General features: G+C 41.4%; 1 protein-coding gene across 19 annotated transcripts in view; it reads left to right on the top strand.

Annotated features, from left to right (window-relative positions):
- adgrl3.S (adhesion G protein-coupled receptor L3 S homeolog) overlaps positions 1-13,724 on the top strand; it is a 1,276,319-nt gene that overhangs the window by 99,128 nt on the left and 1,163,467 nt on the right. For 17 of the 19 annotated variants that reach the window (XM_041579795.1, XM_041579791.1, XM_041579794.1 and 14 more), the window contains exon 1: positions 7,184-7,329. The exons of the other annotated variants lie outside the window; for them this stretch is intronic. The gene's annotated coding sequence lies outside the window, so the exon portion shown is untranslated. Of the gene's footprint in view, positions 1-7,183; positions 7,330-13,724 lie in introns of those variants that run through there. 19 annotated transcript variants of the gene reach the window in all.

Below are 13,724 nucleotides of genomic sequence, written 5' to 3'. Positions count from 1 at the left end.
GAAACTGTCGACTTGTCTAATAGTTGCTGAGATCTCCAGGTCATAAAGGTTTCCCAAATCTTGTAATAGATCTTTGAAGTAGATGACTTTCTGGCTTTAAGAACAGTCTGGATTACTGAATCTGGAAGACCCATATCAATTAGACCTGCCCTTTCAGTCTCCAAGCCATCAGAGAAAGAGATGCTGGATCCGGATGCAATAGCAGACCTTGAAGAAGAAGATCCTACCTGGGAGGTAATGGCCATTGTTCCTTCTGCATCTTCATTAGAAGAGGATACCAAGGATGCCTTGGCCAATTTGGTGCAATCAGTATTGCTTCCACCCTCTCTTTGCGTATCTTCAGAATAGCTGAAAATATCAGAGGCAGAGGAGGGAAAAGATACACCAACGGGAAATCCCACCTTTGCAGAAGAGTATTCAACGCTGCGGTCTGAGGATGATAAACCCTCGAATAGAAGAGAGACACCTGAGCATTCTTCTGTGTAGCCATAAGATTCACCTTCGGCATCCCCCACTTCTCTACTAATTGAAGGAAGACTAGGGGGTTGAGCTGCCACTCATGTTTGCTCACCCAATTCCTGCTCAAGAAATCTGCCTGCTAGTTCAGTACCCCTAGAAGGTGGACTGCTGACAAGGCTCTGAGGCTTCTTTTTCAGTATTGGGGTTACCTCTAACAACAACAACCGAGAGCTGCTCTTGCCCCCCTGCCTCTTTATGTAGGCAACAGCTGTTATATTGTCTATGTTCACTCCCACTGCTTTTCCCTCCAAAGCTGGAGCAAAATGTATCAAGGCTTGATGGACTGCCTTTATTTCCAGAATATTTGATGGAACTTTGGCTGTTTGAAAATCCCATATGCCCTGAGCAAACTGAGAATTGTGGAGAGCTCCTCGGCCTTAGGAAGACGCATCTGTGAAAACCACTTCCCAAGCCAGTTGCCAAAGAGGAAAACCATTCAATAGATCGTCTGAATCTACCCACCACTGAAGATCTTTCTTCAGAGCTATGGGAAGATGAATAATCTGAGACCATTTTTTCTGGAATCTGTCCCATTGCTTCAGGAACACTTGTTGAGGGGGGTCACATGTGCCATTGAGCCCACCTTGTCACTGGAATTGTTGAAGCCATCAGACCCAGGATTGACATGAATTCCCTGGCAGAAATCATCTGTTTCTCCATCATGGCTGAAACTTTTTCCTTTATTTTCTGAGCCTTGTCTAGTGGTAAAGAAACTGAACCATTTTTGGTATTGAACAGAGCCCCCAGATAATTCATGATCTGTGTAGGAAAAATAACACCTTTCTCCACATTTATTAGCCAGCCATGAGAGACAAGAAAAAAAAGAGTACTCTGTCTCTGTGTATTACAAGCAAATCTGGGTCCTTGGCTAAAATGATATCATCCAGGTAATGCCAGACTTGTATCTCCTCTTTCCTGAGTTCTGCAATGAGAGGGACCAATACCTTTGTGAAGGTTCTGGGAGCAGTAGAGAGACCAAAGGGAAGACATTGGAATTGTAAATGCCAAATCCCCACTGCAAAATCAAGACAAGGAAAGTGGCATGCTGCTACTGGAACATGCAGATATGCGTCCTGCAAATTGATTGACACCGTCCAATCCCCTTCCTGAATGACAGGAATTACAGTATGAATAGACTCCATCTTGAATTTCTTTACTTCGACAAAGGCATTGATCTTCTTTAAATCCAATATTTGTCTCCATCCCCCTGTAGCCTTCTTCACCAGGAAAAGGATTGAATAAAAACCCTGTCCTATCTCGTCCCTTGGAACTGGAACAGTTTGTCCAGCAGTAGTTTTAAATATCTGTCCAAAGCCTCCTTTTTCTCTGGCGACCGAGGAATTGGAGACTTCACAAGCCAAGTTTGAGTGAAATTAAACTCTATCCGCTATCCTGATCTGATAATTGAAAGCAACCATTGATCGGTTATTGACTTTTCATACTGGCCTAGTAAACCTCCAAGTCTGGCTCCCACCTTGGAGGTTCCTGAAAACAGATAGTCAGGCAGGCTTCTTTGGAGGAGTGGGAGTGGATCTACCCCTTCCTCTGGAGACAGATGATATTGAATTGGACCTGGAATTCAACCTGAAACTTTCTCTTGTGTTGAATTTTGCAGCTGGTCCAAAATATCTTCCTCTGCCTGATCCCCGAAAAAGAGAAGGTCTAAAAGAGTAATTACTTGGCCTTTTCTTCTCCTGGGGCAAAAAAGAACTTTTCCCTCCAGAGGACTTAGAGATGATATCATCCAATTTTTCCCCGAAGAGTCTCTCACCTTCAAAAGGTAAGGTGAAGAGATTTAGCTTAGAAGGGGTATCAGCCCCCAAGACACAAAGCCGTAAGGCCCCTCTGGCTGTAACTGAAAGCACCATGGTACGAGCTGTTGAAGTGATACTGACACTAAAAAAATTATTTTCAAAATATTAATATACATTAAAAGTTACATTTAGCTCACATTGATTGTTTTTTTGCTAATAGTTCTGCTTTTGTAAGTAATTATTACTTGAAGTTCCTAAACCTGACTGTTTTGCCAACTTGACTGCCCCTTCTCAACATGTCAGTAAGAGTTTCTAATGCAACCTGAATACTGCTGCACAAATATGCCAGTCCCCTCATAGAGGAACATGGGGGTAAGAAAGGTAATGTAAAAGCACCAGGGGAATATTTTTATGGCAAATTATAAATAGCATTCAAAGATAATGTTATGATGGATATGAAAAAAGGGTTATTTTTCTGGTGTCAGTATCTCTTTAAACGGGTCAGATCAACTGAAGCCTCCAGAATGAAACAGCCCGCTTGCTCCAATTCAGCTAGTCCGGTGGAAATATCTTGCATGTCTGCCCCCTCTTTCAAAGCACCATCCAGGCTATTAATCCTTAATGAAAGAGCCTTTGCCACTGAAATAAGAGAAATTGCAGGATGACAAGCTGTTCCCGCTACTTGAAAAAGCTTTCTCAACTCTGCTTCCACCTTCCTATCCATAGCATCCTTCAGAACAGAAGAGTCGTGAATTGGAAGAGTGGTTCTCTTTGCTAGATGAATCACAGCTGGATCCACTACTGGTGGGGAATCCCAGCATTTTGAATCCTCCGCCGCAAATGGATATAACTTAGAGCTGAATTAGAACCTCTTAAGGTGGCCATACACGGATAGATCCGCTCGTTTGGCAATATCGGGCTGATCCGATCGTGGGCCCTAGGGCCCAACGATCGGATCCTAGCGTTCGCCAAACGGGCGGTCGGATCGCGGGACCGCATCAACGAACAGATGCGGCCGCGATCCGACGGGATTTTTAACCCCATCCGATCGAGATCTGGCCGACATTCGGCCAGATCTCGATCGGGGAAGCCCGTCGGGGGCCCCCATACACGGGCCAATAAGCTGCCGACTTGGTCTGTCGGCAGCTTTTATCGGCCCGTGTATGGCCACCTTTAGAGACCTTTTGCCACTCAGACTTCACCAAATCTGAAACTTCAGAAAATAATGGAAAAACCTCCTTTGATTTGGCCGGAGAAGGTAGCACCTTCAAATTGTTTTCTGATTCACAAGGAGATTCCACTCCTAATATTAGCTGAACTTAACAATTATTAGAGATTCACCAGGCACAAGTTAAAGCTGGAAGAAGCCTCACCTTCTTCCTCTTACTCCTCTCCAGATAGCGAGGAATCAGAGACATTGTGGAGGTTGCTATAAGAAATATCCTCTTCCGAGGAAAAAACTTCCTCTCCCGAAATGGCATTGGAAGAACCTGAGGCTCTTGAAATCCCTTGTGAAACAGCTTCCGAAATACAAGCCAGAAAGAGGAAGACACATTATCCTTTGTCTTGGCTGAACTTGACCTTGGGGCATTTTCATCTGCTAGCAGGCAAAGGCACTCTGCACAGAACTTCTTATTAGGCAATGTTGGATTAAAACATCCTCTGCATTAATTTCTCCCTTTGGCTTTGACCAATCTTTTCTTTCGCAAACTGCAGAAAGAAAAGGGAAGTCACATGAGCACATATCGAAGGAGAGAATTATTTTTTTTTTACCTAGCTCCTGTAGCGGTTTGCTTAGGGCAGTGAGATCCATCCCCCTAGTGTGCTGACTGTAAAACCAAGACAGACAATAAAAAACCTATTCCCCTAGATAGCAAAATTCTAGTCCATCCCAGAAAGAAACCAAGAAAGTACAAACCTTTAGGTGGGAGAAGGAATCCTCCTATATGAGAATGCTGACTGGAGACAAACCAAACCCTTTCAAAATGGCTTTAAAAAACTTCTCCAGCGTCTTGATATCTTAGTGTATTACAAAACCAATAGTGCATACGCGAATTATATTTAAGTATTTTAGGAGGAGTTCTCTGGTCTATACCTGGGGGTGGGGATTAACCCAGTGTTTTTATGTTGACATATAGTGGCCAGGAAAGGTTTATTTTTAGGCAGTGGACGCATTAAAGGAATTTCATTTTTAGATTTTACATCCCTTTTAAGGGATCACATTCAAAATTTTGTCCTGGTGAATGCCATTATAAGCAGTAATCAGCATGGTTATAGGAAGGATAGGTCATGTCAGAGAAATCTGATTGCTTTTTATGACGAGATAAGTAAAATGCTGGAAGGGGGGGAGCAGTAGATGTGATATTTTTGGATATTGCCAAAGTGTTTGATACAGTGCCTTGCAAACGACTGCTTTCAAAACTAAGTGCAGTTGGGCTTAAAGGAACAGTAATACCAAAAACTGAAAGTGTTTTAAAGTAATGAAAATATCATGTAGTGTTGCTCTGTACTAGTAAAACTGGTGTGTTTGATTCAGAAACATTACTATAGTTCATATAAACAAGCTGCTGAGTAGCAATGGCGGAAATTGAAAAACGGCTATATGGCACAGGATATATAATGGATAACAGATACGATTATGTTCTACAGAGCTTATCTGCTATCTGCTGTGTAACTTGAGCCTTTTCTTGAATAGCTGCCCCCATAGCTACACAGCTGCTTATTTATATAAACAATAGTAGTGTTTCTGAAGCAAACACACCAGTTTTACTAGCGCAGGGCAACTCTGCATTATATTTTTGTTACTTTAAAACAATTACATTTTTTGATGTTACTGGTCTTTAAAGGAGAAGGAAATTCCCTGGGTGCAAAAACCCTCCCTCCTCCCCCCTGGCAAATGCCCCTAACTTGTTACTCAACCCTCTGCGCAGGTCCTGTCCACGGAGTTCACAGGCGCCATCTTCTCCCAAGCGGTCTTCTTACTGCTTTGACCGGCGTTTTTGGTGCATGCGCAGTAGGAGCATTTACCGGTACGGATCTACTGAGCATGCGCCAAAAGTCGCAAAGTTTTCCGATTTCACTTTGTGACATTCTGCGAATGCGCAGTAGATCCATACTGGTAAATGCTCCTACTGCGCATGCGCCAGAAGATGCAGATTAATCCAGGAAGAAGACCGCTTGGGAGAAGATGGCGCCTGTGAACTCCGTGGACAGGACCTGCACAGAGAGGTGAGTAACTAGTTAGGGGGATTTGCCGGGGGGACAGGTAGGCCAGGGTGGAGGAGGGGGGGGCACAACACAGGGGAGGGATTTTTGCACCCAGGGGGTTTCCTTCTCCTTTAATGGAGAAGTTTGCACATGGATAGGAAACTGGCTACAGGGTCGGGTACAGAAGGTGACTGTTAATAGTACATTTTCTATTTATAGTAAGGTTCCCCAGTGCTCGATATTGGGTAAACTTTTATTAAACTTGTTCATCAATGACAAGGGTAATGGGAGGGTATTGTAAGTATATTACTATTTTATAGCTACACTCCCCTAAACACCATGTCCATTTTACAAAATTTGGCAGGCGAAGGAAAGTTTGAACACATTTTTGGGGGTTTTAGGGCCATGTTTTATAAGTTATTACAGTTTTGAAAATGAAAGTGAATTCCCCTTTAAGCGGGAAGTCTTTGTTCTCCAAAGAGACTTGCTTATCTTAAATAGTTAGAATTGTATCTTTGCTTAAATTGTTACAAATGTATCTAAGTGCAGGTGCTGAGTGTTTTGGGCTCTTTGCCAGAAAGCCCCTTATTTAAGTTTCAGAAACATTGTATCTTATTTTCTGCTGTCAGAACAGGAGATCAAATGTTTATGCAGGACATTTCAGTAACCAACTGGGACTGCGGGCTGAGCTGTCAAGACCGGGACTGTCCCGCAGAAAAGTGAACAGTTGGAAGGTATGCACCTCTTCACAGCGAGAGACTGGTGTATCCGCTTCAGAAATACAACTATAGTTTAGATAAACAAGCTGTTGTGTAACCATAGGGGCAGCCATTCAAGCACAGGATATAAAGTAGATAATATATTAAAATTGTAATACATTTACTCTTCTTTCTATTCAGGTCCTGTCCTATTCTATTCTCTTATTTAGCAGTTCTCCGGTCCATTGAAATTAACCAAGCAACAATTGCATGGTTGCTAGGGTAATTTCAACGGACTGGAGAACTGCTAAATAAAAAGCTAAATAACTCAAAAAAACACATAAAAAATGAAAACCAATTGCAAATTGTTGCAGAATATCTCTCTCTACATCATACTAAAAGTTAACTCAAATGTGAACAACCCCTTTATCTCTGTTAACTCAAAGATCATCTGGAACTTTCCATAACAGAACTTTACAGGGCGAATCAAATATTACACTATGCAGTCAGTCTTAAAATTCACTGGTAAAAAGCATCAGGTAGAACTTCCTTTTTTGAGAGACTGTGTATCCAGGCCACTTGCCCTCCCTGCATGATATAATTGCCATGTACCACCTTATGTGGTGGTTTGGGAGAAGATCTTGGCCAAACCATTGGGTCAGAGCTGGTTCTCTATTTGGCTAGATTTTTGGCAGCAAAAAAAATTGTCAGAAATCAAGGGAGTAAGTAAGAACGATGGGAGATGGAACACAAAATTTCGTCAACCCCCCCCCCCCAAAAAAAAATGTGGTGGTGTTGACAGCTCTGCCCCGGAAAATTATTTCCACTTTTGGTTATATAGCAAGAGTACATCCGCTTCTGGTCATGGCGACAAAAAGCACGACAATGACAGCAGGTTATTTCCTCATAAGCTTTGACCGCCACCGCAGGTTATTATCACTTTTTAAACGTTTGCCTTAAATCCTCCGTAGCCCTGCTCGCTCGTGAGTCCCTAGAGCGGACGTGCAGCGTCATTGCGCTTATCTACATGCCATGAAAAAACAGTCTCGCGAGATGAGGATGTTGTGTGTCTCTGTCCGGTAGGAACGAAGGAGCTGGACGTTAACGGCGTTGTGGAACGTTAAAGTACCGATAAGGGACTGCGTGATGTGGTAAGAAAATCGGGATAAATCTGCATTCTGTAAATGTGTATATATATATATATATATATATATATATATATAATATATATATATATAATATATATATATATAATGTCTCTATACAAAAACACATACATAATATCATTTATTTTGTATCATATCACCCGAATGGCAATGCCAACCAACCCTTATGTTTAAACGAATACAGATTGGTGCATATCAGCCTATGCTAGGCCTATAAATACACCTTTGTCTGACTGAGTGATTTTTTTTTGGGGGGGGGGGATGGTAAAGCCTTTGATGTAGGTCACCACAGTTATGGCAACCCTAGATCTGCAGTTATCGATTTAGAAATATTGCTGATCTGCAGGTGGATTTGTGTTAAAGCACACTACAATAGACTTAATCACAATGCTCTTTGTAATCAGGCCAATATTAAACCTACATTATGTGTGGCTAATTTGCAATTTATTTAGATTCAGCCATGGTGCATCTTTGTCATCTTCCTGTATAATTCATAACTATTTATATAAATAAATTGATAATCATATTCTTTCTTAAAGAGAGTGAATGCAGGCTTGGACTGGCAATCAGGGGCATCTGCTGTAAGATACCAAAGACTTGACCTTATTGGTTCTAGTTTGAGCATAATATACTTAAAATGCAGGGACACTGCTGTCATGAGGAAAGTTGAGAATCTTTCATCAGACAGCAGCAGCCTGCAGATTACCAGGGCAGGGCTGACAAAAATCCGTTCCTGGTAACTTAAAGGACAAGTAACATTTTTTTTCTTAAAAAAATAGTTTCTTTTTAATGAAAAAAAGCACAGACAGTTTTAACTTTTAATTCGCAAATCTTTTATAAAGAAATTACTTACCGATTCTCTGCTTGCGATCCTCTTCAGAAACGGCGACAGGGCGACAATCCTTAGTGCGTCACTCGATTTCTCCTCCCTGGCTATTTCCTATAGAAGGCAGGGAGGAGAAATTGAGTGACGCACAATGGATCATTGCCCTGTCGCCGTTCTGAAGAGGAGCACTTGCATCTTCGCTAAGAAATTTCTTAATAAAAGCTTTGCAAATTAAAAGTTAAAACTGTCATGGTGTGTTTTTTTTAAAAATTTTTTATGTTACTGGTTTTTTAAAGAGACATAATTCCAACTTTAATTGTGCTTACATTTGAATATACATATGAAGATGTTCATGACTGGGTGTAGGTAAAAATAAAGATATCGTTAAAAGTAGTTAATATCTATCAATAGACCAAACAATCCGTTCTCAAGAAAACAACTGAACAAACAATATTCATTCAATCCTGTTGGGGTGAGAGTGCTTAGACTTTTGATCCAAAAAGTTTCACGCTGTAATAAAAGACGGGATCTGTCTCCCCCTCTTTTAGGCATAGGTACATGATTGATTGCTATGTATTTAAACATAGCCAAACTATGTCCTGCCTCCAAAAAGTGTTTCGCCACAGGTTTGGTGGTCTTCTGATGCCTGTAATCTGTATTAATAGCCGATCGATGGGCATCCATGCAGAGTTTTAACATGAGGTCCGCCTTGCCAACATATGACAGCCCACAAGGGCAGGTGATTAAATAAATAACACGAGTAGTAGTGCATGTGATGTGGTGCCGAATTTTGAACCTGTGTCTTGTCTTCGGGTGAACAAAACTCTCACCAGGTGTCATATATTGGCAAGACAGACATGTGGGACATTTCAAACATCTCAATTTTTTAGTTGCAGGGAGCCAAGAGGTCTCAATTTTTTGTTTTATACAGCAATTAACAGGGTCGTTTTTTAACTAGAAGTTCCCTAAAATTGAGGCCTCTATGGTAGCCTATTATTGGAGGTCTTGGACATAGGTCACCCAATTGTTTTTTTTTTTTTTTACTGAAACCAAGGTTTGCAAGATGGTTTCCAGATTAAGCACCACCTGAATACATGCACAGGTTTTGCATTACCATTGACTACAAATAGGGTTAGACAAATCATTGAAACAGGTTGACAAAATCAAAGGATTCTCTGCTAGTATGACATTAGTCATTACCCAGATATTGACTGGAGCAACAGTACTGCTTGATAAGTTAATGGGAATAAGTTTATAAACTTATTGCACGACAATTTTTTAGCACAGATTGTTGAGGAGCCTACCAGAAAAAATGCTATTCTTGATTTAGTGATCTCAAATGACCCAGAACTTATAGCAAATGTGCAAATCATTGAACCCCTGGGTAATAGTGACCATAATGTTATATCTTTTAATGTCTGGTGCAAAAAACAAAAATATACTGGGGCAACAAAAACCATGAAATTTGGAAAAGCTAATTTTAGTGCCTTGAGGGCTGCCCTACAGAGCATTGATTGGGGCATTAGGTTTTCAGCTAAAAACACAGAACAGGAATGGTTGTCCTTTAAAGGAGAAGGAAAGGTTAAAACTAAGTAAGCCTTATCAGAAAGGTCCATCTAAATATACCAGTAAACGCCCAAAGTAATGCTGCTCTGAGTCCTCTGTCAAAAGAAACACCACATTTCTTTCCTTCTATTGTGTACTCATGGGCTTCTGTATCAGACTTCCTGCCTTCAGCTTAAAACTCATTGCCCTGGGCAAGAGCATGCTCAGTTTGTTCCTCTTCCCCCCCCTCCCTTCTCTACTGTAATCTGAGCACAGAGCAAGAAGAGACTCAGACAGGAAGTGATGTCACACCACATTAATACTGCAGCTCCTATACTAAACAAACAGAGAGTTTCTAGAGCTTTTTACTCAGGTATGGTAAAACATTCTACAGAATAAATATAGCATTCTAGCTTGCACTATTGCAGCCAATCTATTGGCAATAAAATGCCTCCGTAGCTTTCCTTCTCCTTTAAAATGATATTAAATCATTACTGTTCTCAATTTATTCCCTTAAAGGGGAAGGAAACCTCGTCGGCACTAACCCCCCTCCCCCCCTCCCGTGTATTGCCCCCCCTCCCTCCTCCCACCTGGCCTACCCCTCCCGCTGGGCAAATGCCCCTAACTTGTTACTTACCCTTCTGCGCAGGTCCAGTCCAGGGAGTTCACAGGCGACATCTTCTTCCACGCGATCTTCTTCCTCCTTTGACCGGCGTTTTGGCGCATGCGCAGTAGGAGCATTTCGCCGGTACGGATCTACTGCGCATGCGCCAAAAGTCACGCGCATGCGCAGTAGATCGTACCGGCGAAACGATCCTACTGCGCATGCGCCGGTCAAAGCAGGAAGAAGATCGCGTGGAAGAAGATGTCGCCTGTGAACTCCCTGGACTGGACCTGCGCAGAAGGGTAAGTAACAAGTTAGGGGCATTTGCCAAGCGGGAGGGGTAGGCCAGGGGGGAGGAGGGAGGGGGGGCAATACACGGGAGGGGGGGTGGGGGGTTAGCGCCGAGGAGGTTTCCTTCCCCTTTAAGGACTAAACGTAGAAGCTCTAAGAATCATCCTGTGTGGCTTAATACAGAGGTAAAGAAGTTAATGGGAAAGAAGGGAAAGGCATTTAAAAACTACAAATCTGTAGGGACAGAAGCTGCATTTAATGAATATAAACACTGTAATAAATGTTGTAAATCAGCAATCCGGAAGGCTAAGAAAAGAAATGAAGAGTTAATTGCGTTGGAGGTTAAAACTAACCCTAAAAAGTTTTTTAAATATAGTAAAAAGATGCAGGTTGAGAGTGTTGCTCCATTAAATAAAGGTACAGGTATGGGATCCATTATCCGGAAACCCATTATCCAGAAAGTTCAGAATTACGGAAAGGCCGTCTCCCATAGACTCCATTATAATGAAATAATCCAAAATTTTAAAAATGATTTCCTTTTTCTCTGTAGTAAGAAAACAGTAGCTTGTACTTGATCCCAACTAAGATATAATTAATCCTTATTGGAAGCAAAACCAGCCTATTGGGTTTATTTAATGTTTTCATGATTTTCTAGAAGTCTTAAGATGTGAAGATCCAAATTATGGAAAGACCCGTTATCCAGAAAGCCCCAGGTCTTGATGATTCCGGATAATAGGTCCAATACCTGTACCAGTATGGTTGTAACAGATACAGAAAAGGCAAATGTGTTAAATCAGTTCTTTTCTTCAGTATATACAATAGAGGAGTCTGGGTTCACAGGCTCACTTTTTAACTGCACGAATGGTTCAGCTCAATCTAGTCAGTGGCTGACTCAGGATATGATTCAAAAAGTTTTAATACAAATTAATGTAAACAAGGCTCCAGGGCCTGATGGCATACACCCACGGGTTCTAAGAGAGGTTAGTTCAGTTTTAGACCAGCCCTTATTTCTGATTTTCTCAGATTCACTGTCATCTGCTATGGTGCCTATGGATTGGAGAAAAGCTGATGTTATTCCAATATTTAAAAAGGGATTACGATCTCAGCCTGGCAATTTATAGGACAGTAAGCTTGACATCTGTGGTGGGCAAATTATTTGAATGCTTGTTAAGGGATCACATTCAAAATTTTGTCCTAATGAATGGCATTATGAGCAACAATCAGCATGGCTTTATGAAGGATAGGTCATGTCAGACGAATTTGATTGCATTTTATGATGTGGTAAGTAAGATTCTGGACAGTGGGGGGGGGGCAGTAGATGTGATCTATTTGGATTTTGCTGAAGCGTTTGATACTGTGCCCCACAAACGACTGCTTTCTAAACTAAGGTCTGTTGGGCTTAATGAAGTCGTGGATAGGAAACTGGCTACAGGATCGGGTACAGAGGGTGGTTGTTAATGGGACATTCTCTACTTGGAGTAAGGTTCTTAGTGGGGTCCCCTAGGGCTCAGTATTGGGTCCACTTTTATTTAACTTGTTCATTAATGACTTAGGGGAGGGTGTTGTAAGTAATGTATCAGTGTTTGCAGATGACACAAAATTATCCAGCCCAATTAATTCCATCCAGGATGTGGCATCCTTGCAACATGATCTTGACAAACTGGCAATCTGGGCAGCTAAGTGGCACATGAGATTCAATGTTGATAAATGTAAGGTCATGCACCTGGGATGTAAAAATATCCAAGCCACTTATACCCTTAATGGGACTGCACTAGGCAAATCCATTATGGAAAAGGACCTTGGAGTCCTTGTAGATGATAAACTTGGCTGTAGCAAGCAATGCCAGTCGGCAGCAGCAAGGGCAAATAACGTCTTGAGCTGTATTAAAAGGGGCATAGAGTCAAGGGAGGAGGGGGTCATTCTTCCAATGTATTGAGCACTTGTAAGGCCCCATCTAGAATATGCTGTACAGTTTTGGTCTCCATCACTCAAACAGGACATTATTGTATTAGAGAGGGTACAGAAAATGGCAACTAAGCTGGTAAAAGGTATGGAAAATCTTAGCTATGAGGAAAGACTGGCCAAATTGGGTATGTTCACGCAGGAGAAGAGGCACTTAAGGGGTGATATGATGACTATGTATAAATATATAAGGGGATCATATAATAATCTCTCTAATGCCTTATTTACCAGTAGGTCTTTCCAGCTGACACAAGGTCACCCATTCCAATTAGAAGAAAAGAGGTTCCTCCTAAATATTCGGAAGGGGTTTTTTACAGTGAGAGCTGTGAAGATGTGGAATTCTCTCCCTGAATCAGTTGTACAGGCTGATACATTAGATAGCTTTAAGAAGGGGTTGGATAGCTTTTTAGCAAGTGAGGGAATACAGGGTTATGGGAAATAGCTCATAGTTCAAGTTGATCCAGGGACTAGTCCAATTGCCATTTTGGAGTCAGGAAGGAATTTTTCCCCCTCTAAGGCAAATTGGAGAGGCTTCAGATGGGTTTTTTGCCTTCCTCTGGATCAACTGGCAGATAGGTAGTTAATTAAAAAAAAAAAAAAGGTTGAACTCGATGGTCATGTGTCTTTTTTCAACCTTACTTACTATAACTATGTAGTCAACAACGATATCTTCTGTTTAGCTAGCGGTGAATCTAGCATATCTGCCTTATAACCCCTTTTTAAAAAGTGCTCCTTCATTTGTGACAGTTGTGTCTCACAAATGGAATTATCTGAGTTGTTCCTCAAGACCCTACAGAACTGTGACATCGGGAGGGAATTATTCAACATAGGTGCATGAAAACTGTTGGCGTGTATCAAGGAGTTACGATCTGTGTTCTTTCTATATACTGAAAACTCAATCCTGGTGTTAAGTAATTTAAGGTGAAGATCCAGAAAATCAATTTCTGTCCCACAGTTAGCAGTAAACTTGATATGATCTGAACATTGATTCAAAAAATCCATCATTTTATTGAAACCTATGGCATCTCCACACCAAATAAGAGTGACATCATCGATGAAACTTTTATATAATACTATGTTTTGTTTGAAATTAGATAAGATGTGAGTATGTCAAACTGATACATAAAAAGATTTGCATATGAGGGCGCCATC

This window comes from Xenopus laevis, chromosome 1S (assembly GCF_017654675.1).
Source record: "Xenopus laevis strain J_2021 chromosome 1S, Xenopus_laevis_v10.1, whole genome shotgun sequence".
Taxonomy (NCBI): Eukaryota; Metazoa; Chordata; class Amphibia; order Anura; family Pipidae; genus Xenopus; species Xenopus laevis.
Note: the sequence above shows the minus strand (reverse complement) of the source record. Positions and strands in the feature narration are given on the sequence as shown.